The sequence below is a fragment of the Falco biarmicus genome, chromosome 13, assembly GCF_023638135.1.
Source record: "Falco biarmicus isolate bFalBia1 chromosome 13, bFalBia1.pri, whole genome shotgun sequence".
In the NCBI taxonomy this organism is placed as follows: domain Eukaryota; kingdom Metazoa; phylum Chordata; class Aves; order Falconiformes; family Falconidae; genus Falco; species Falco biarmicus.
In genome coordinates, this window is record NC_079300.1 from 2,244,634 (window position 1) to 2,261,984 (window position 17,351).

The following is a 17,351-nucleotide window of genomic DNA, read 5'->3' on the forward strand; positions in this document are numbered from 1 at the left end:
GCCACGCACAGACACCTGCCCCAGGGCTCCCGAGGGACCCAGTCTCACTGCCGGGGCGGGGGGAGCGGGTGCCGGGGTGCTGCCGTGGGAAGCCCCCCAGAAAGCAGGGCAGATGGGCTCACTCCCAGTCCAATGCCGTCTGGCTTTCCTTCTGCACTGGTAAGACAAACCAGTGGATGGAACCTCACAATTGCTGTTGGGTTTTACTGTAACTGGATGCTGACCATGGCCGGTCGTGAGCACACAGCTAATAAAAGATGCAGCCAGGACGATGCCGAAGGAAGCCCGGGCAGGAATAGGATGACAGAGCAATATTGCAGGAGATAGGATCCTGCTGAGTCTGGAAGTGCCTGATTTATTTATATTCAGCTAAACTGAAATATTCAGAAGGAGAAAATCTTCAAGCTGTGCTCTTTCTTTCCTCCTTTCAGAAGAGAGAGGGATGCGTGTGCAATTTGCCAGCTAGCAATGCTCACCTCTGTGCCTCGGTCCTCACAGCAAACAACCTTTTCCAGTGCCCATCCCCTGTTAATTCAGGCAGCACAAATCCAATATGAATTTTTTCTCTGATACACTGTGGTTCACAAATTGGATGATGACAAAACCAGATAATTTATTACTGGTATCTTAATTTATTTATTATTGAACACTTTATTAACCTCTACACTTTGCTGCCTGCACATCTTTCATGGATTTATAGTAAAACTATTCATTTATTCCTGTGAAATAGTACCTTTGTAATTCACCTGTGGCATCATAAGATATTAATTACAACATCCAGGGTCTTCGCTTCATAGTGAAACTCTAATTGCAAAGGTAAAAAACGTTCTTGTTCTGGAGAGCTGCTTCTCCCAAGATCCGCTCGCTGCTTCTAGGAGCGGCGATGGTCCGGACCTCCTTGCACATGAACGGATTGTGCACGTTAATGAAGTCCAGATTACTGTGCTCGAAGCCGATTTCCCATCCTTGCTGGATCAGAACAGTTTAGCAAGACTGTAAGAGATATGGAGAAGCGGGTACAGAGGGTTTCTCACCATTCCCGTACGCTGTTGGTGGGTCACGGAGGGTTTGGCTCCCACGAGAAGATGCTCTCTCGCAGGGGAGGGTTTCTACAGCTTTGAAGTGCCCCTTGCCACCGCCTCGGCAGCCAGCGCGGGCACCCGGCAGCAGGCAGGTTTCGGGGAGGATCTGGCAGCACCACATCCCCAGGGCAGGATGGATATTTAAGGCCGGGTTACAAACAACTTGGGGGGGGAGGGGAGGAAGTGCAGCTCACAGTGCAGGCACTGAGGCAGTAAAAATAGTATCATGGGGAGGGGGAATGTAATAAGAAACACGTTCAGATGGAAATAACTTAATTCTGTCACAAACACCAGCTTAATGTATGCCCTTAAACGTGGAGCCATATAGGTTTCCCTGCAACATCCGCCGGTATCGGGAGGATCTGCTCCAGCTAGACACTCTGGTGCCTCACGCCCTTCGGTTGCATTGCTTCGCAGCAGCCATCATCATGTTTTAATGAGCCATTTTTCTATTTATCTAATGTCACCATTTCCCCAGCAGCGCTGTACCCGTCCTGTCCAGTAAAACCCATTATCTCTATTAGGCTGCCGATAGCGCATCGGTGGGATTGCTGGCTCCCTAATTGCTCCAGCATGCTCCTCCTCCTGCTGATAGATTACCCGGGGCTAACAGCCCCACACCTATTCCCCAGCGCCCCACTACCAGCCAATCCCCAGCAATCGGGTTCCGCTTTCAGTAATAAATCCTAACCTATCAATATATAATAGGCCTTAATAATCAACAGCTATAGACGTCGTCTGCTTCGGGAGGCCTCTGTAGAGCCCGGCATTTTTTATCTGCCTATAATTAGCAGCAGTCAAACCCCGTTTGTGTGACAGAGTGCGATCGTCCAGGCTGTACAGGAATGATAACAGATTTTTATGTACGTTCAAACATGATTTAATCGGCCGGCCTGACTATCTCGGTAATGTGCATGGGTGTAAAAAAGTCCAGCTGGCCTGGGAACGTGTGGGAAACAGAACTGCCGGGCGGGCTGTGCCGGCGCCGCCATGGAGGTGCCTTATTTTTGATAGCAAAGGACCCATCGTGGGGTAAACCCTGGGAGAGGCGGGTAGATCGGCGCGGGGGCTTTGCTAGGAGGGGCTCGGCAGCCGCGTTAGGAGGGGCTTTGCAGCCAAGAGGTGAGGATGCTGTTGGAAAACGTCCCCAGCTCAATGCGCTCAGGGAAAGGAACTGTGCTCAGCCCCAGCGGCCGCAGAGGGGAGGAAGGGAAGGTGCCCCAAAACAAGGCAGTAAAGCTATAAAGTTAATGAGGAAACCGTGTACTTTTTTACAGTATAACCCTTTATAACCCCCTCCTCGGGAGCCAGACTTGCAGGGTAATACAGTGAACACTATAAAATGGATGTTTAATGTAGCTGGGGGCCAAGAAAAACATTGTATAATTGTAGTAAGCAGCTTGCTAAGTAAAATGATAGCTTTTAAAGGATGAAATATAGCGTAGGTTTTCAGGACTGCACAGGCTCCGGCTTCATATTGCTTCAATAACAGTTTCTTCATTTCACTTACAAATGTATCTCTGAGGAGATTTGTTAAAAACATCTCTCGGCTTGGAAATAAGATGCTAACTACATCTGCCCGCATAATCCGTCGTGAATAAATGACCTGGTAAATTCGGTCCTTGCCTTGCTCCTGCGCCACGTTTGCTCTCACCGAATTTGTTTGATTTTCATCCATTTTATGCAAACAGGGGTGCTGCCCCCCTGGCTGCTGGCAGGGTCAATGGTGCCCTAGAGCGGTGAGGGATGCTCGCCTGGGACAACCGCCCCGGCTGCAGCCATCCTTAGGGCTGGCTGGCGGCTCTCGGGGGGACCACCAGCCCCCCAGCCTCGCCTCCATCCCACTGAGACCACAGCTCCACTGCTTCCCAGCCCTGTGTGATGTGGTTTGGGCTGGGTTTCTGAGGAAAAGGGGGGCGCAGGGAGAGGGGCTTGCTTCGGTCTGGATTTTGCCGGTTGATGGAGTTAACATCCTCCCTGTCCCCGAACACTCAGCAGCCGACGGCTGCTACTGCGCTTCAGTAAATTCAAATAGAAGGGCGCCTACGGCTCAGCTGTGGTTTATAACATAGAGATTAATATATATTGTGTATAATATATATCCTTTTGGTGTGGGAAGTGGAGGGCAGTGCTGTGCAACAGCCAGGCTGTACTGGCACCTTGCTACCAAAGACCATGGGGGGGGGTTTGGGGCTCCTTTGCACAGGCTGTCCCCAGGGGGCTCCTGATGGGACACAATCTCCCTCCGCTGTGTTTTCTTTCTCTTCAGAGGAGTCAAGCATCCCTGCAGGAGGGCAACGCTGTGCTGGTGCCCTGGGCACCTGGCCTGGCTCTCGCCCCTGCTCCAAGGTAACTGCTTGCTATGACAAAAATGAATGCAAAGTGAGCGGCAGAGCAAGCACTACATGCCCACCGGCTTTCCTGAGATAGTGCCCACAGTGTGGGCTTTGCTGTTGCAACGCCCACCCCCCAGCCGTGCTGCTCACCTGCAGCCCCGGGGCTCGCCAGGTAGAAACGGCCACAGGCACGGCCACAGTCGTGGCCACGGTTCTGCCATGCATCTCCCCACCTTCCCCAGAGGTCCCTGCCTGCCTCGCCACCACGTGCTGCCACACTGAGAGCCGTGATGCCCAGCCTGGGCCATCCTCCAGTCTAATGCTTCTGCCAGAAAAACTATTCAGCTTTCACGGGATATTCTGCATTGAAAGGTGCTGAGGATGCTACCAGCAAGCTCTGGCAAGGCGAGGCAAGGTGCTGGGCCTTTCTGATGGCACCCAGGAGATGGTGCCGCTGCAGAAAACTGGGTGCTTCTCCATGCTCTTGTGACAAAACCAAAGTCTGATATTAGAGTCACATTATTCTCAATTTCTGCAGAAAAAGTGAGCTTCAAGCACAAAACACCCCACCCCTCCCCTTGGCTCCCAGTTCTGGTGCTTTTACAAACTGCAAATAAAGACGCATACCTCTGCTTTCTGTATATGCACATAATGTGAAATTTCATCAGCCACAATATTTTAGAAGACAGGAATCGTGAGATATATCACATGTAAATGGACATATCATCTGAGCAAGGCTCCATTTATCAATATCACTTTGAAATGCAGCGGATGATCTGATGGGATTATGTAGATCTCAACTATCTATGGGTGAATGAAATTGGGTAACCTTAGCAACCCCAGGTACATTTGTGCAGCTATGAATCAAATGTCAGCGCGATGAGCTATGCACAAAATAAAGAAATAATTCTTTGAAATATTCGTAACAGTCTTCAGTGTATTATTTTATAAGTCTCTGCCTATTATGCATTTTGGAAGCCAGCTTTAAAAAAAAAATAAATTAGCATTTGCATACCCCATGCCTGCATAAATGCTTACAAATAAAGGGGACGTGAAACACAACCAGCAACTGCAGCAACGCCAGGTTCTTCTTAATGGTGAGAAGGGCATCCCCCACCTTGCAAATACTCGAGCTGGAAGAACCGCACAGAGGAAGGACTACCCAGATAGATTTGAAACAGTACATTCCATCATCAAATTGGATAAAACCAAAAGTTACGTGCTGTAGTTTCACTTGTGTTAAAGTACATTCAGCAGGGGGGTTTAATACCAAAGGTAGGAAAAGCTGGAAGTCTCCCTTAAAGATTGGTGAAGTCAAGAAAACATATGGTTTGGGGTTTGGGTCTTTTTATTCAATTATTTACATAAGTATTTTGGATGACTGTAAGATGCTTTAAATATATACTGCATCGTACTCAAACAACAAATAATTACACGTGTTGTAGAGACTTTCCAAGTGCTTGTGCACAGGGGCTTGTACCTAACACAGAAAGTGGTCATGCACGCTCCAGCTTTAACCTCCTCCACACTGGAGCACCAAAGTTTTTGAAGTTTCCAGTTTTGTCCCATACAGAAAGCCATGCCTTTGTGCTGGCACTGCCAGGACACTACAGTTCTGAGTCTGCACATTTATTTTTGGTTAATTAATGGCCACTGCACTGACCTACAGCAGCTGTGATCACCCACTGCAAGGTCAGTTGTAAGGACAAGGACAGGGAAAAGGCAGGGATGGGGGGGGGGGGGGGGGGGGGGGGGGGAGTCCCCGCAGTACTGCTCCCCCCAGCAGGATGCTCAGCACCTCCGAGCTGCCTTCTCCCCGGGGGGCTGCCTGCAGATGTGCTAATGTTTATTTTGTGGCAGCCAAAGTTTTCCTTAAAGCCTGAATGCTAGAAGCTACGCCGATAGCTGAGAATCTCAGTTTTTCTTAAAAATAGTTCCTAGCACTTGTGGTCAAGGGAAAAAAAACACACACACATTTGCCTCTTGGGCTTTGGTTCCCTCTTGCTTTCCAGGTCCTGAATACTGAAGAAATAGGATTACAGCTCCACAGCCCTCAGCATCACGTGCCACGGGGTGGTCTCCAACTTTGGAGCCGGGAACCACCCATTTATTTATTTTACAACACTTTAACCCACCCTTGTGCTTGGCAGGCTGGCAAGCTGTGTGCTCTTTTTTTTTTCCCAAACAGCTATTAAAGAATTAGTGTTTCTGTAAATGCGACTCATTCTCATTAAACATTTTCAGGTTGTGCTGGAAAGCTTAGCAGTTAAACCACCCTGAGAATTACAGCGGCAGATCTGAAGCAGGCAGCCTTGTTTATTCAGGATCGCCTTCTCCGATGGCTCTCCTGAACGAGCTGGATTAATTGTTCAGGACCTATAGCACATGCTTCAGTGAAAATAAATTACTTTATTTCTATTACACCACTGGTGGCTGTGTAACTTAATTTCATTAGCTCGAACCTGTTGAGAGTGTTCAGATTTCCATAGCAGGACGCACTCGAAATGAAAAGGTGCTTTCGATTCTCAATTAACAGAATCGTTCCCTTTCAACTGAAATGAATGTTATTGAAACCAATTAGCATAGACTGGAAAATCTCTCATTAATGAGGGGAGTGTGGGTGAGTAAACAGCAATGAAAAGATGAAATTAGAGAAGAGCCTCTTCTTGTTGGCCTGAATAATTACATGCTTAGTTGCCTAATTGTCTGGTGAAAAGCCTTGCCGTGCTAGTAACAGATTGCCATGTTCATTAGGCTGCAAAAGGCCACCTGCTGCTGAGGCTCATTTTCCTGCAGTCTATATACACGTGTTGCTCCCCGGGGACTGATATTTGGACACAACACTAGCTGTGAAAAGCAAATGAGCTTGCCAATATGCTGCAATATTGTGTCCTTTATGCCAAGATACAGAAGCTTAATATGTCAAATATAATGAATAAAACCAACAGCGATAACGAAGTTTATGAGGAAAGTGACCTTCTAACACGTCCCGGTGCAGAAGTGCAGGGCACGCGGATGCCGGTCCCTCAATACAGATGTTCCTTTCTGGCCTGGACTGCTCCAAATTACGTAGCACAAAAGATAAATTACAGCCACTACAGCCTGAGTGATTCCTGAGACAATGGCATAATGAAAGCATACAATGTTAACTGTTAAAATTGGAAACAAATGTGAAATACTGAATGCTAAGAAGTGTTCATGAAAACCAGCATTGTTCCTATTTGCTCCGCTGTGGCAATAAACATCAAAGGAGGGAGGCCTCTCTGCGCCAGCCCTTCCTCAGATCACTTCATGTCTTATAATTGCTATTTTTATTGGTCTTTTAAGCCAGGCTTTATTGTGCGGCGCTCTTTGCAGCGAGAAGTCACCCTGGGCACAGAGGCGGGGGTTGCCGACCCCAGGGGGCTCCCCCATGAGCCCCAGTATGTGCGCCGCGGGGTCCCACCTGCAAAGGGCAGGATGGAGGGAGGGATGCTGCTGGAGACGTGGCCACGGCACGCTGCACGTCGGCAGGATGGTGGGGCCGAGCTGCCGCCCTTCTGCAGAGGGGCAGCTGCGATGCGCGGGGCAGGGACGCAGCCAAAGCAGGGGCTGGGAAGACCTGCCACCTCGTGCTGCAGCGCTCCCCTGCCCACGCCGAGAGCAACCCGCTTGCCGCACTGCATGCTCATGGATCACAACACACTAAACGGGGAAAAAGGAGCCTGAATGCAGCATTGGATTCGGCAGTGCTGACCCTAGTTCAGGTAGGCTTGGATGATAAGGACAGTGCTTAGCAAAGGAGTCAGCTCGCTGCAGGCCTTCATCCCTCTGGGTCACCGCCTGCAGATCTAACGTCTATAGCCAAAATCTCTTGCTGGTGCTATGGCAGAGTGAATGAAATCCTGTCACCTGGATGCCGGCGTGGCTGGGAAGCAGGACCCTGCCCAATGTGCTCCATCCAGCTCTTTTTTTTGCTGCTGTTGGGATGAGGAATAGAATTACTGACTAAGCCAAAACATGAAGTCACTAAATAAAATAAGAAAGGGAGCTGTGAGTAGTGTAATAACCTATGAGTTGCTGTAGTACCAAACTCTACAGCAAGCACCGCCTTTGAGCACTTGTGTATCCTGTTTCGAGTGAAGTTTCAAACCGTTTCTAAGTGAAGAGCTTTAAAAAGCTCAAAAACCCAGCCCAAACCAGAATAACCAGCGGAAAGCATCCCCACAGCAAGGTTTGCAGTGGGGACCAGCACCACGAGCAGCTCCAGCATCCTGGGGCTGAGCCCCCCGGTTTGTTTTCTAAGCATCTCCAAATGCAAGGTCTGACTGGTTTCTCTTTTATTTTACTGTTTTAACAGCATTGGAAGGTGATATGCACTGAGCAGAAGGAACTGCCAGGGTGCCGTAGGTTGGGCAGCGGTGGCTTCTCACTTCATAGTCACCAGCAAAGAAATCAGGGTTGCATGGATATGGATATTGACATACACATTTGAATGTATTATGCTATTGCAACAACTATTATTACCCATGCACAGACCACCTCATTCATTCATACTAATTGCCTTGGGAGGGGGCTCGCTGGTCTCAGCTGCATTGCAGAGGACGAGCCCATGCAGGGACGGCGAGCCTTGTCCCCCAGCAGCAGCCTCACTCCCACACCGGGTGAGGAGCAGCCCTCCTGCCACATCCCCCGCTGCTTCACAGCTAAAATCTTCTCCTTCTAGCACAGGATGCATCAATGTTAAAATATTCCACACTGACAGTTTAAGCCTCTCGTAACGGTGGCACATACTGTTACATCAAACAAAACAGCGTGCGCTGTTGTTCCCACGTACTGCCCGTGCTGCAAGGTTTAATGCTACACGGGTTAAACACAAAAGCTTCACTCGCCATCAGTCAAAGGTCTCGGGTGACAGCGGCAGGGAAACACACGCTGCCGCTTCTGCTTTGCCAGTTTTTTGATTGCTTTTTTTGGAGAGGAGAGCGTTGATCAAGTCCTTCATTAATTCAAAGAATGAAAAGATGTGATTAAGAAGTGGTTTTATCATTTTAAAAAATTATAATGCACCTGGCAAGGAGCAAGACCCAGCCGCCTGCGGGTGCTCCCTGCGTGTCTGCCAGCCCGCACAGCTGATCTTCCAGCAGAGCACCAGGGATGTGGTTCCTGATGATGAACCCCGCGCTGGCAGAGCGAGGCATCCTTGTGCACCCTCGCATCACGGCTGTGCACGGCTTTGTGCTGCGTCCCCCCGCCCCGACATTCGTCCCACTGGTATCACGTTTTTAGTGTTTGTTGTGTAAAACTCTTCCTCCCTGGCCGAGGCATGACAGGTGTTAATGTGAGACACTGCAGTACATGTATTTCACCTGAATTATACGTGAAGATGCCATTAGCCTGCTGGAATTTCTAGGTCTATCATCGGACCCCAATATGGGGAGCAAAGGCACGCATCTGTTTAGAGGAAGGAAACAAATGGGTCCTTCCCATCAGAATATGCACATTCCAATGATTTCTCTGCAAGTTGGATGCACAAACATTATCAGAAAGCTCAAGTTTGCCACTACTAGTTCTGTGGTTTGGACCCTGCAGCCCTATTAATAATCTTGACTTGGGCAATTCTTGCAACTAAACGAGCCACCTGCAAACTGAATTCAATGCGAACCTTTGTGCACTTCTATGATACTTTCTGTTAATTTTGTATTTTTCCATTGCTAACTCTCCACATGTTGGATGGGGTTGACCAAGCACAAGTCTCCTCGCTCTTTGTTAAAGATACATCACTGATGAAACAGGACGGAAGATCGCAACCCATGCTGAGGTGCTCTGAGAAGACCCTGGCGACGGGCACCGCCCTTTCAGCAGAACTGTGCTCTCAGAGGGTGTGGGGTTGGTTTCCATCATCCCAGCCCCTGCAGCTGAGCCTGTGCCAGTCCCCCTCCTCCTTCGGACACTCCCAGCCACCAGAAACAGGGCTTCACGCACTGGTGGCCAGGGCACCTTCACAGCCATGCTAGGGGCAAATCGGGGGAACCACTGAGCACACAAAAAGACCTGGCACATCCCCTGCTGCAGCCTGATGGAGAACTGCTGTTTAACTCTCAATGAGCAAAACTCTCACCAAAGTCACCGAGCTTGACCCCTGTGAAAAATGTCAGTTTACATCTGCTCTCCCTTAGCCAGGGGGGTAAGAAGTGGCACTGGTGAGCCACTGCTTTGAGGCCTGTCCTGGGGTCTCGGTGAAGCAGGGTCCCCCCGCCCCTGGAGGGGAAGAGCTGGACGCCGGCGTGGATCAGCAGTGCCAGCAGCCTCGCACTGCGCTCTCCCCCCAGCTACCGCCCAGCCTACAGACCCCCCGCAAAAGCAACTTACAGCTGTACCCGAGACCACCTGCCCACCTGAGCCACAGCCCCGCATGACACTGACAAACAAAATGATAGTTCCGTGTCATTCTGAATGATTTTTATGGCTTCCTCGGGTTCTATTCCATGAAATACCCAATGTGATTACATTATTTAGGCTACTTTCCAACTGGTTAAATACCATTGACTAAATGAATTACTAAGATCAGTTTTACAACAGATTAGGATAATTTATTGGGCAGTTTGTTGTTTTCCTAATAGTCTCACCTGATTGATGGAGAGGGATGGCTATAAATGCTTTTTATGGCTGAGTAACAGCAAATGCGAACTTAATCAGGTGTTCCACTCTGGATTAGGCAAACCCCATGTAACTTGGATAATATGAAGGTATCAATTTCTAATGCCTTGAAAAATTTTAAGTGATTAAGGGGAAAAAAATCAGAGAGACGCATTCGTGTAAAGCATCTGGCTCAGGGGGCAGCACCACCTTGCCTCCACTGAGCCGTGGGGCAATGTGGGTGCAGGCAGCAGCCAGACCCCGGGGCTCACAACTGGGAGCTTTGCGTGTCTTCTGTATTGTACATGCATGGATAAACCGGCACCTTTGGAGACTCAGTCTCTGAATCCAATACATTTTTGTGAACAAAAAATTATTGTTCGTGGGAAATAAGCCACAGACAATTAAGCAACCATGACTCAAGCTTAATTAAGAAGTTCGAAGAAAGAGAAAACACTTTCTAGCTCTGCAGTAAAGGGTTCAGAAATTACATCTATCACAAAGATACCACCTGCAATGGGCGTGCAGCAAAGGATGCTAATTTGATTGCAGTGATTCCTTTTAATGCAAAGAGTGAATTGTTTTCAGGCTGCTGATGATTAATGTGGTTATTGATTACTTGATCAATAAGGCCATGGTGTCTAATTATTGATAATCCTTCTCTAAATGAAAGATCGAGTGTAAGGAGTGCAAGTTACAGAGCTCAAAATATGAAGTGATTCAGTGTGAAGCCTGGTAATTGAAAGTCAAACTAATCCCATAAATTAAATCACAGCAATCCATAACATTTACCTGATAAATCCTTTTGAAAGCTTTATTTAACTTGCAGTGCTCATCAAGACAGCTGTGGATGCACCCAGAAAGGCACCCCATTTCGTGATGAAAGTCTGGGTCTGGGGGTGCCTTTTATTAATACGAAAGTGTGATTTAATACAGCTGTGTATAACAATGACATTGCTTCAGACCATCTAATCCCACAGCTCTTTCACTACACCTGAATATATTTTGGAAATGTAAAGACACCGGTATCAGTCACCTGTGTATCACCTACATGCCAGCTTGTTTTCCCAATTCTCCCTCCGAGCCCTTTCGCTGCAAACCGATTAGACTTGGGGTACAGTGTGGAAAAGCAGCCCGTTTGCTTTTCCTGGGAGCTCCTGACAGCCCCTGTGAGACTTTGTAGGTACTTGGAGGAAACTGAAATAAAACCTGGAAGATGTGATCACATGCTCTGGTATGAAAACTTGTTAGGTCAATTAAAAGTTTCCACAGGTAGATCATCTACTCTTTAGGTAGCTAATTCATCCCAACAGCATCCTCTGTGGCTGTAATATTCAGTAATCTAATTAGAACAATTCTAAGTAAATGCCTCTAATCAGATAATCCTAAAAATATTCCATTCTCCAATCTCTGAAATGTTTGGGATTAGGACAGCCAAGTGGCTGGGCAGTTTATGCAGCAGTGGGAATTCTCCACAATGTCAATATACCGGTGGCAGGCAGTAATTTTGTGCAGCTCGAAAACCCTCAGCATGCAGGTCTGCTGCTCCGAGATGGGGCAGCAGTGGCGGGGCCTGCGCCAGCAGTTCATGAGTTTTCGTTTTGCTGCTTGTCATGCTACCCCTCTCAAACAAGCTTCAATTTTCTGTTTGTTTCTAATCTGATGTTATGGTTTTGCCAAAATTGCATTTAAGGAGCTTAAATAAAAGAAGGCTTCAGCCAGCTACAAGTCAGAGCAGAGGATTTATGAATTCTTGTCAGTGGCTCCCCCCGACCACTAAACAAACACATGCAAATTTTTGTAACACCTGAAATGTGTCACTGTGAGATATTAAGAAATCTGTACGTCAGACAAATCACATTGGACAACAACAAACATTTCCCTTAACGCTTGCTGTCACCTCCCCCTGCGCTCCCCCAAGTTTTCCTCCACTCTGATGAGAAACGCCGCCAGCAGTTTCATATTTTTCTCCTATTTAATCTTTATTCTAAAGTTTCCATCAGCCCACCTCCACAAACTGCTCTTGTTTGGGGACAGTCCCCGGGATTTTCCACAGTTCCCACTTTCTGGCAGCACTGCCCCGTGGGCCAGCAGCCGAGCTGGTGGCTTCAAACGCGGCTGCGGGTGAGAGCTGGTGGCACGCTCTGCCTTCTGCGGCTTGTGTAGGCACCAGCCCCACAGACAAAGGTTGCTCTGGGTTTCACTGCATGTCACCCATTCCCCTGCCCGGCTGCTGCATTGCCCCAGTCCCTGTAAGGGCTGGCACCGTCCCCCTCCGGGAGATTCATCCTCGCTTTATCCAGTGACGGCATCCCTCGGCACGGGCAGAGACCACGGTGCCTCTTACAAGTGGTAGATTTAACGTACTGAAAGTTTAAGTCTGTCTCAAGGTTTCAGGGCTGAGCACTTAAAAGCGCTTTTCTATTGCCCAGGAGAGCTGTTTTTTGGAATGTTTAATTGATGATGGAAGAGCCAAATGGATCTCCAGAAACTTTCTCCAGTTTCTAAGCAACAGGAAGGGATCATAAGCCTGTATATCCATATTTTATCCTCTTTTTATCACTAATGGTAGCAAACCATTCATAACTATTGCATTGATGACCAATACAGTTACAAACACCCCACAGTTCTTCCAGATGCACGTTGAGGGTGAGGAGCACGGCAGCGGGTCCACAGTGGTCTCTGGCCATAGGGGCACAGAGGAGGTGATGGAGCAGCCCCAGCCCAGAGCCCCCATTTCTGTACGCATATGGACTGGTGGGGCTGCACCCCTGCCCCTGCTCCTGCAGCGGTGGGCAGAGCAGAAAGCTGGTGTACCTCGGGCTTTGGATATAAATATAAAGATGCTTTTCTTCCTGGGACTCATTTCCCAGGGTTGTCCTGGGGTGGTCGTGCCCCCCAAGCCCTGCACATCCGAGTCCTGAGCACCAGTCATAAAGACACCAAAAAAACCAAACCTGAAACCCAGCAGATCTGTCAGTGTTTATCGAGGAGCAGGAACGTGGTGAGCACATTTCAGAGTGTCAGCGCCCAAGGCACGTCCTTGCTCACGCACTGGGCATGTGGAGAGGTGATGGGCACCTGCCGGGGGGGCATGGATGTCAGCCCTAGCAGAGGAAACATTTCATGCTAAGAAATGATGTATTTGTATATATTTACAACATTCTGCTTGGCGTCAGCCTGCATCTCTGGCAAGCTGAGTTATGGGAACTGAAGCTGCCCGTTTGGCCTCTCCAAATTTTTTTCTTTCAGTGGAAAGGCAGGAAAAGAAGACAAAATCTACAAAATAATGTTTTTTAAAGAAAGGGGTTTGCATTTTAAAAGCTACCCATAGACTATGCATTGGGGAGATATTTTGAAAACTACATTCATCATGAATTTGTGTTAAATACAGTGTAATGGTCCTGAAATTACAGCAGTGATTTGGTCCTAAAAATTGCCCCATATTTAATAACAGTATAAATCACATGTAAAAGATTCTTCACACCAAGTGATACTGCTTTACATACACAAACCTCATAATTTGTTTTTATTGAAAAGATTCAGACAGTTGAATGTTATTTATGTTTTTAATTTGTCCGCACTACTAAATAACTCCTTCCTTGGCATGCAGCCCCATCGTGAAGCTTCGTCAGGCAAAGCGAGACCCCAGGGCCTTGTCGCCCACAGGTGCTGGCTGCTCCAGGGGGTCTGCCCGTGGCCCAAGTCCCTGGTGGCCCAAAAGCCCACCGTACCCAGGCAGGAGCACACCCAGGGAGCCGCAGGAACAGCCAAAGCTGCAAGTACTGAACATCTCTGCTCCTCTGTGCAAGCTGGTATTCGACAAACTGATATTTTTAGGTTGAAATATGCCACAAGCAGTCAGGCGGGAGCCCACCGGCGGTGGGTGTTGGTGAGGCTGCTGCTGCCGGGGTCGCCAAGGCCCATCGCAGCAAAGCATCGCCCGAGGAGGGCAACCCAACACCACACCTTCAGCCACAGCTTGGCAAACCGGCGAGAGACTTGAAGCATGGGCGAACGGCACGCCTGCAGAGAGGGGCTCGGCGCTGCTTGTGAAACAAGGGAAGGCCCACAGGCATCTCAGACACAGCCAGTGCCAGGGACAAAAGATTGATCTATGGTACAGAGGTTTTAATAAGTGGAGGTTTGACATCGTGTATCATGAGCCGTTGGCACTGATGAGCAGCTCTTCATCATGAATGTCACATCACTGGAGCTGGAGCCACTGATGGGGATGGCAGCCCTGGCCCCAGCCCGTTATCCTGCTCCTGAGGACCAGGGTACAAGGTACTGCACCAGCTTTTAATGGAGCCAAAACACACCAAGGCTGTCCCAAGACCCAAAAACCAGCTGGCTTTGAGTGTCTCCTGCATTGGCCAGGCTCCCTCTGGCATCACAGTCGACGCTGGTCTCAGTGTCCCATTGTGGGGCAGCTCCCACAGATGGACTTTCAAGAAGGGATTTCTGTGGATGTTGGCTTTGTTTGGGATGAACACGTTACAGAAAACCTTTTTTCCCCTGAACCAAAGGCAGACCTGCCAAAACCCCACTGTTGGCTGGGACACCCCTGGAGCCAGGCAGCAGCTGTCAGGAGTGCAATTTAGCCCTCATGGCTATGAAACATGTAATAAAGTATTTGCAGTCCACCATTAAAGCTCCACCTTCAAGCCTATTCTAAGCCCTCTAGCACCATGTCATTACACCTAGAGCACAGCTAAAAATAGAGCCCCTGGAGGAGCTTCATGAAGAAGCAGCAAAAAGGAAAAAAAAAAAGAAATAGGTGCTATTTAAATATCAGCTGTCAAGTTGTCCTAGAAGACCATGATCTGTCCTTGGAGAGGTGGAGCACAGTCCTTGGGGCGTCCCACTGGGTGCCAGAACAGGAGAAGGCTGCGCACCCCTCTTGGCTGGTCCCACCACGGGCTGGGGAACCTCACAGCATCCTTCGCATTGTGCCGAGCCCAGGGCTGCCCAGTGAGGGCACGCTGGCAGGGCTACCGCCCAGCTGGGACCCGAGGCGTGCTGAAGAACCCGTGCTGCTCAGGTGCCTGGAGGGCTGGGCCCCGTGGGATGCAAAAGCACCAGAGTTTGGGGTTGCTCATACTTTTTCCCTATCCACCCAAGAGCAGCACTAAGAGTAAAAGCACTTGCACTGATGGTGGGAAATGTTTGGTCAAATGCTCCTTTCCCAGGCGGCACCATCCTCCTAGCGCACCGAGGCGAGCATCAGCAGGGCACGGGCAACCTGTGCTCCCGGCTGGCTGTGCCTCTCTGCTGCCTAATCATATTATGGGTCAGGGGGAGCCCGACAATCAGATTTGCCAGGGAGAGCCCCTCGCAGAGTGACACCATCTTCTCTCGGCGCGATCCCCCGCTCCTTGCACGAGCCGTGGCATTGTCAGCTGTGACAGCCTGATTTAATCTGCAGGAGGCTGAATGCCTCTGACCACTGCGCCGAGTCATTAACCTTGACTCGCGTAATTGAATTCAAGGTTGATTGCCTGTGACCCTCCTCGGCAAGGTCCTCAAAATGTACATATTCATTATGAGTCGCATGGCTAAATGGATTGCACAGTGAAAGCTGTAGCAATCAGCCTGCTTGATATGCGGAGGGCGAGGAGGGCACTAATTGCATGTTAGAGCTGAGGATTAGATTATGAAAAGAGTGAGAAAATGAAGATAGATCCCTCTGACACTGTCAGATTAAGGGCAGTGACGCACAGGAATATGACATTGAAATTTACAGTGCCGTTAAGGGAAGGGAGATTTGAAAGGGGGTGTTGGATTCTGTATTTTTTTTTTAATTGACATATATTTACTCAGTTATGGACTATTTAATACCAAAAGCTGATAAATGCATTTTTTAAAACTTTTAACACGGGCGCAAAAAATTAATGATGGAATATTCTTTATGTCTTCGGCTGGTTGCTGTAAGAAAGGTGTGCCAGCCCCCACAGCACTTTCCTGTTGTTCAGTACAAGTTGTCCAGGCAGAGCCACCACCGTGCAAGTCCCCAGTGGGCCGGGGATGCTCCTGGTGGAACGCTGCAGGGATGCTGCCAAAGCCCACATTGGGCAGGGGTTAACGACTGAGCCCCTCCAAAGCCTTTCCTTGGCTTGGCCGCTGCCAGCAGAGCTGTCCCCAGGAGGGGGGTCCCACAGCTGAGCCCCCCACATGGCTCGGGGATGAGGGAAGGTGGCCATGAGCAATCCGCGGGCTCGCCTCGCTGCTGTTGTGATAGCTGGGTACGATTTTCCCATGTTTTGCTGCAACTCCAACCAGATGTGATTTTTTTTGAATTAAATGAAAGTTAAGTACAAAAACATTTTGCCCACAGGGAATTCAGATTCTTAATGTGCTTTTAATAACTGTTTGTAAAACATTTAGGAAAATCTATGGAAACACATTTAAGGAGAAAAAAAATCAAATTATTCTTGCCTTAAGATGTTATTCTGGTATCTAAACTTTATGAATCATCCTGTGTGGCCAATTTCTAGTCAGTAATACTGCGGAACAGAATGGAAGTACACGGCGTCTGAATTTAATCCTTGTAATATTTTTAAATAAAGATGCTAATCTTAGCCATTGGCTTAAAACCTGTTAAGAACTTTATACTAATTTGTATGTCCAATCCTATGCAGTCTATACAGCTAACCCAACCCAGTTCAAACAGATGTTCTTGTTACAACTAATTGCAACATGTAGTGCCCATGTCTGTGCTAGCTCTTTAAGGCTCCTGCTTATATTAAAATCAGGCTTAAAATCTGCCACAAAATTAATGTTTAAATTCAAAGCTTTTCTGGAGGTGGAAGCTGAACGCCTAAATCCCGATCCAAATGTTTTCTAAGCAGTGAGGGGCTGTGGTTAGTGGTTAGATAGCAAATTTCAGGCTGCAAATGGGGTAAAAAAGCCCATGCAGGTTTTTATCCCAGTGCTACAAATGGAAATGGAAGCTCTTGGGAAGCTTCTCCCCTCTTATTCCCTGTTATTGCCATTTCTCCCCCATTCTCATCGGGGGAGGCCGTGAGCACGTGCCGGTGGCAAGCCCAGGCAGAAAGCACCCAAGTGCCTTCACCCAGAGATGCAAGCTGCTGGCGACGGGGCTTGCTGCAAAACCGCATGTTTTCCTTGCAGCAATCTTAACTTTTATGCACAAAAACCCTCCTTTTGCATAACAAACAAACCCTGGGAAACTGCAAAGAACGTGCAAAGCTATTGGGGTCTCCCAGCTTCCCTCCAACAAGAAGTGGAGCTCTTCATCTGGGCTGGAGGCTGCTCCCTGCTAACGATATGTGTCCCTCAGCTGCAGCTCCGG